Source organism: Fringilla coelebs, assembly GCF_963513975.1.
Source record: "Fringilla coelebs genome assembly, chromosome: 14".
Classification (NCBI taxonomy): Eukaryota; Metazoa; Chordata; class Aves; order Passeriformes; family Fringillidae; genus Fringilla; species Fringilla coelebs.
The window spans coordinates 6720944-6727158 of record NC_140040.1 but is presented as its reverse complement, the minus strand read 5'-3'; positions in this window follow the sequence as shown (position 1 = coordinate 6727158).

Below are 6215 nucleotides of genomic sequence, written 5' to 3'. Positions count from 1 at the left end.
GCAAAGAAGGTGTGAGATGGTAGAAAAACGCCTTCAAATAAATACATGTGAACCATGTAAGTGGTCTAAAAAGCGTGGTTTGGGTCCCACTGGAGCCCTCCCACATTCCCTGAAGCAGCAGCAGCAGCAGAGAGGACTCATGAGGGTACAGGAGTTGTCAGGATTTAGGATTACACGCCTAAATGGGCTGTGGGCAGAGTTACATTCCTAGATTTCTTGTGTGACTGGGAAGCTGAACTGGTGGTCTTGCACTACAGCGGTGGATATGGGCTGCTTAGGGAATACATGACTTGTTAGTGCTTGAGCTCTGCAGCTTGGGGATGCTGGGCAAGAATGCATCATCTTAAATAAAATTATTAACCCTCTGGGCCAAAAGCTATCGTATTATTACATAAAAAACTTTCAAAAAACTGAAAAAGCCCCCAAAACTTAAATAAAATTAAAATAAATAAAGGAGCTCAAAATAGGTGCAGAACCCAAAAAGGGAGTCACTATTAATCTTTAGAGAAATTGTTATGAACTTCAGATTTTCCCTTAGAATCATAAAAGCCATTTAGAATAAACATTCTTCAAGTCCCCTTCTAGGGCTGACATTTGATAATACACAGAAATGTGACAACCAGAAATAGTCAGAACTGGTAGAAGAAATATATTGCAAAGGTACAGGCTAGATTAGAATACAGAAAGGTGAGAGGTTGAAAGAGAAGAAAAATGTTTGCACTGAGCAGCAGCAAAGGTTTATTTACTAGCATAGTAAGGTGTCTTCCTACAGAATTAACCTCTTAATTCCCGGAGGTATGGTTGCTCATTTCCTTAATTTAGCAGGAAATGGGAGAAAGTGTGCATGAGGAAAAGTGTCTGCCTTTATCAGAGTTTATCCTGCACTGGAAGGGACCCACGAGGATCAGTGAGTGCAGCTCCTGGCCCTGCCCAGGACAGCCCCAGCAATCACACCGTGTGCCTGAGAGCACTGTCCAAACTCTTCTGAGCTCTGGCAGCCTTGGTGCTGTGACCTTTGCTGGTTCTTTCACTGACCTAAACCACTCAGTGGTAACACATCACTCGAAACCATTCCAGGAGCCCCAAACCCACCCAATTTTTTGTCACTTCCCACCATCCCAGTCACAGAGACTCCACACACACTGTTTCTGTTTCCCCTGGGCTGCACTGAAGGTTAGGTGGTAGTGCACCAGGTTCCAGTCCCATCCATCACAGAGGCAGAAGGAGCATTGGCCACATGGACCTACAGACCTTTCTAAATAATGGGCCACAGGCTTCCTTCCTCTAACTCCCCTAATCCTTCAGAAATCCTTCATCAGAATCTCCCCAAATCTGCCCCTACCAGTCCCTTGGATCCACATCTGCTATCACCATCCAGAAGTGGGGAATCCTATTCTTTGGGGAATTTTTTGTTGTTGTTTTTGGTTGTTGTTGTTGTTGTTATTTTGGGGGTTTTTTTGGTTGGTTGGTTGGTTGGTTTGGGGGTTTTTTTTTGTTGTTTCTTTTTTGTTTGGGGAGGTTTTTCGTTTGGTTGGTTTAGTTTGGTTTTTTTTATTTGTTTGTTTGTTTTTTGGGGTTTTTTTTTGACAGCTTATTTCAATCCTTCGTTCCAATAAACATATTTGCTCTCCTTCCCCGTTGGTTCTTCTAAGACATGTGTCTCCAGCTGTTCCTCTATTTCCAGTCTCCTGTGCTGTACCAGGCGCGCTCCCAAGGTGGCACACACGCTCTTTGCCATGTCCTCTTCTGCCGCGGGGCCCTGCTGTGTCTCTCTGCCACCTCCTCCAGGTCCAGCCCCTCATCCTCCACCCATTCCATCCCTGAAGGAGAAGGGGCACAGCCCTGACTCCCCAGAACCCTCTCTATTGACATCCTGCTGACTACGCCATGTAAAATCTTGTGTAATCCTATAAAAACAAGGCAAGTAATATATCCAAATGAAATTTATTTACAAGGCAGCTGGCAAAAGAGCTTTTATTTGCTCAGTGTGGCTCTTTCTGGCAGAGGGCCCCTCCTGTTAGCGGCAGAGCTGTGCTCACCTCAGGCTGTGCTGGGGCTGCCTGATGAGCCCTCAGGAGAACTCACTGCACCCCATGGTTGGAGGCTCAAGATTTTGGGCACAAGGACTTTAGGAGGTGATGTGGTCTGATGTTTTCTTCTAGATGAGAACCTGTCTTCTCAGCCTGCCTGTCCTCTGAGCCATCCCCATCAAACCTTCTTGGATGCATTCCCTCCCTCTTTTCGCATGCCCTGGCAGGGAGTAAGTGCTGAAAGGCTCCTGCCACCCTCCCCCTGTGTCACTTGAGCTCCTTGCATGCCCCAGCAGGCTTCCTGATGCCTCTGAGTGCAGATCCAACTAAGATCTGTTGTGTTGAGGCTGGACAATCTGGGGCAGATTCAGCTTCTTAGTGCTAGTGCTGGCCAGCCTCTGCTTGATGGTGAGAGACATCTTCTGGAAGGCAGAGGGAATCAGCTGGAAGGTAAAAAAACCACCAAGAGCCTTAGAAAGGCACTTGTTCATAGAGGCTTTTCTTGTTCACTTGCTACTGATGAATAATTTGTGATCACAGCCACTAGGACAGTTCTGGAAGCCCTGGAAGTTACCTGCTGAAATATTTAACATCAGTAAATTAATGATATAGAGCAGAATGCACATGCTGTAGCCACGTGGCTCTGCCCCATTAGCTTCTCTGTGATTTGTTGTGACATGGTTGGGGATTTCTGCTCTTTGGGCATTTGTTTCCTTTTTAGTTTCACTGGATTGAGCTGGTGACCTTTGCAGAGTGGGGAGGAGTTATCAGAACTCCCCTAACTCCCACAACACTCACAACCCAGCATGTGGAGATGTCACTGCTGGGTGAGTGCGAGGGAGGCAGGAGAGCAGCTCTGTGCCAAGGGTGCACAGCAATGGGTCCAAGCTTCAGTGCTCTCTTTTTCATTAGCATTTGTTTTCTCTGTCTGGCCTCACAGACCCCTCCCCAGAAGAACACAGATCTCCTGACATGAGGCCACCCCACCCTGATTCATCATTAGACCCTATTTTAGTGGCTGAGTTAAGATTCATAGAAGCAAAACCCCAGAACAAACAGACCCTGAAACAAAACAGCCTTTTGCTGTGGGTGCAGTCCCATGAGCCTAAAGTCTTGTCAGAGGCACTTAACATCTCCCACCTTTTCCATTACTTTTGTAACCCCATTTTCTGACGTGACTAACCAAATCTCTGTTAATATCCAAACTGTCCTTTATCACTTTACAAGTTTTCTGGGTGGGAACAGAAGGAAAGTGAATGTCACTCGGCTGCTGGCCTGGGTGCATCACCGAGGGAGCAGGACACGATGTCATTGTCCCCTGCAAGAGCGGCTCTTCCAGCTCGGGGCTCTCCGCAGAGCCTTCCCCGGGGCAGAGCGCGGTGTGAGCTCCCGCGGGAGCCTTGCGAGGGCAGGAAGGGACAAAGGCCGTGTGTCCCTTCCTCAGAGCCTGCCACGTTAGGGCTGGGGTCAGTGCAGGAGCCTGACCGAGGGCCGGGCGTGGCCGGTTTGTTCCTTGTCAGCCATCCGGTGGGTGCCCAGGGGAAGCGGAGCATCCTTTGCCGAGGGTTTTTCCTCCCGGCGGATGGCGGCGGCCGGGGGCTCCCGGGGGCGGCTGCAGCGCTGCCCGGCACCTCTCCCAGAGAGAGCCTTTGCTCCTGTCCCAGCTCAGAGGAGCCTCAGGGCTCCTGCTCCTTGAGGTTGGCTTGGTCACTGAATTGCACCCCACTGCCTGGAGTGGGTGAACCTGCAGTTCTCGGGAGTCATGGGCTGGGGATGGACAGGGAGGATGCTCGCACCAGGGAGGACTCCGGGCTCAGGTCGGTGAGAGGGGACACAGACACGTGTGCTCTTTGTGCAGACAGCTCATTCTGTTTTGGCACACAGTTATGAACAGGACTGCCTTTGCTCATAGCCCTGCTTTGACATCAGCACTGTCCTAGGGAGGGAAGTTGTTCCCCAAATAACACCTTGAATCCCAGACATACCTCATCTCTGCTTTCTTCAGCTCTTCCCTGCTGCCTCCTTGGGTTGATATGAGGAATGGTAGCCCTCATATGGGGCAGGAATTTTACCCTTATCCACAGCACCCTCTTTTTAAACTATCCCCAGCCAACAACAAAATGGTAATATCTGGCACCTGTTGCTCTTTTAGGTGACAGGACAGCTGCATTGACCCTAAAAACACACCCACAGTCACAACAGCAGGTCAGGAGCCTGAGAATCTCATGCATCAGGCAGGGAGACAGGCATGACGCTGTCATGGCTCCAGAAAGAAAGCTTGGCTAAGGCAAAAGCATGCTGCCCTGGAAACAGGCTGGCTGTTCATCCACATGCACTGCTGAGGGAGCAGCTCCCCAGTGGGGTACAGCTGAAAGCCACAGGAGTGTGGGGGCTCTGGGCAGAGCCGGGGGGGAGGGTACACCCTGTTCTTACAAGGTGGGGTGCAGAAAAGCTGGGGTGGGAGGAGGAAGGGGTTCAGTGACTCCCTGGTCTCTCAGCTGAGCCAGCAAGGCTTGAAAAGGGTTAAAAAGCTGGGCAGGGAAATGTTTGCCTGGGCTTGTTTTTCTGCCCAGCCAGAGTGTCCCTTTATTGTGCTGGGCCAGGAAAGCCTTCCTGGCTGCTGGGAGCCCTGCATGCTCCGGGGCTGCTGTGTGCTGCCGGTGTGCAGCCCTGGAACGAGTGGGGGACAGCTCCAGTCTGGAAGGCTGGGACATCCCAGCAGGAAGTGTGCTGGGATGGAAGGGCTCAGCTCAGCCCAGTGCCCCAGCACAGTCACCTCTGTCAGGTCCCAGCACTGCACGTGGCAGCCCCCCTTGTTTTTGGGGCTGGCCCACAGGTGTCAGCAGCCCCCATGAAGACACTGCAGGGGATCAGCCCCACGGCTACACTGGAGAGAGGTGTGGGGATCTCCTTCACCCACACCATCGTGGCTTAATGTCAAACAGTTCTGACAGCCTTTCTTGGAAGGCTCTCAGGCATCTCCTGCCCAGAGGAGGCGGGAAGAGGTGAGCCTTTCTGGGAACAGAGCTGCTTCTGGTAAGCTCCTTTCTTCGAGACGGCCGGCGTGTGCAGACACGCTGGATGGAGAAGTGGGAAGAGGGGATGTGGAGAGGTGCTGATTGTGCTGCATGCCATGGCATGTGGCCCACGGGCTGGCTCTGTGGCAGATGGGGCCTCACAGCACCCCAGGCAAAGGGCTGGGGACAGGACCCAGCTGTTCCTGCCAGGAAAACCCTTCCAGGATGAGGATGCCTTGCACAGGCACTGGCTGCTCCTGCTGACATGAGAGGGAGGAAGAGGAGCTGCTGCAAATGCCTCATCCTCTCCCACAGCCAAGGCAGCAGGCACTAGCCTGCCCTCAGGCTCTGGCAGAGGTGAAATAGCAGGGCCATGCCACTTTGCTGCTCCCCATCTTCTGTCCAATCCACAGAGGCTCCAAAAGAATCCTTTTCCAGGAAGCAAAGGAGGGGAGAGCCCCTTTTATCACCCTGGCACAAAGCAGAGCACAGCCACCCCTGTGCCAAGGGAGAGCCTGGCAGCAGCTCCAACAGCAGCTGTGGCACATGGAGATTTCTGTCTTGCCCCCCTGACCACTGTTGCTGCCACTCTCACCTCTCCTCCCTGCAAGAGGTGGCAAGAGACTGCCTTTCCATGGATCATGGAATCACAGAACAGTTTGGGTTGGAAGGGATCTTTAAATGCCATCTAGTCCCACACCCCCTGCCATGGGCAGGGACACCTTCCACTATCCCAGGTTGCTCAGAGCTTCATCCAACCTGGCCTTGAACAATTCCAGGGATGGGCCAGCCACAGCTTCTCTGGATAATCTGTGCCAGGGCCTTGCCACCCTTGGAGGGAAGAGTCTATTCCAGATATCTAATCTAACCCTGCTTCCTGTCATGCTGAAGCCATCTTGTCCTGTCATTCCATGCCCTTGTCCAAAGTCCCTCTCCAGCTCTCTTGTCTCATGAGTACTGGAAAGGCTCCAAAGTCTCCCTGGAACCCTCTCCAGGTTGAATGACCCCAGTTCTCTCAGCCTGTCTCCACAGCAGAAGTGCTCCAGCCCTTAGAGCATCTTGGTGCTGTCTGGACATGCTCCAGCAGCTCCACATTCCTCCTGGGGCCCCAGATGTGGGGGACAGATCCTCTGTCTGTCCTCCACGGTGCCAGCTTTGGGGAACTGTT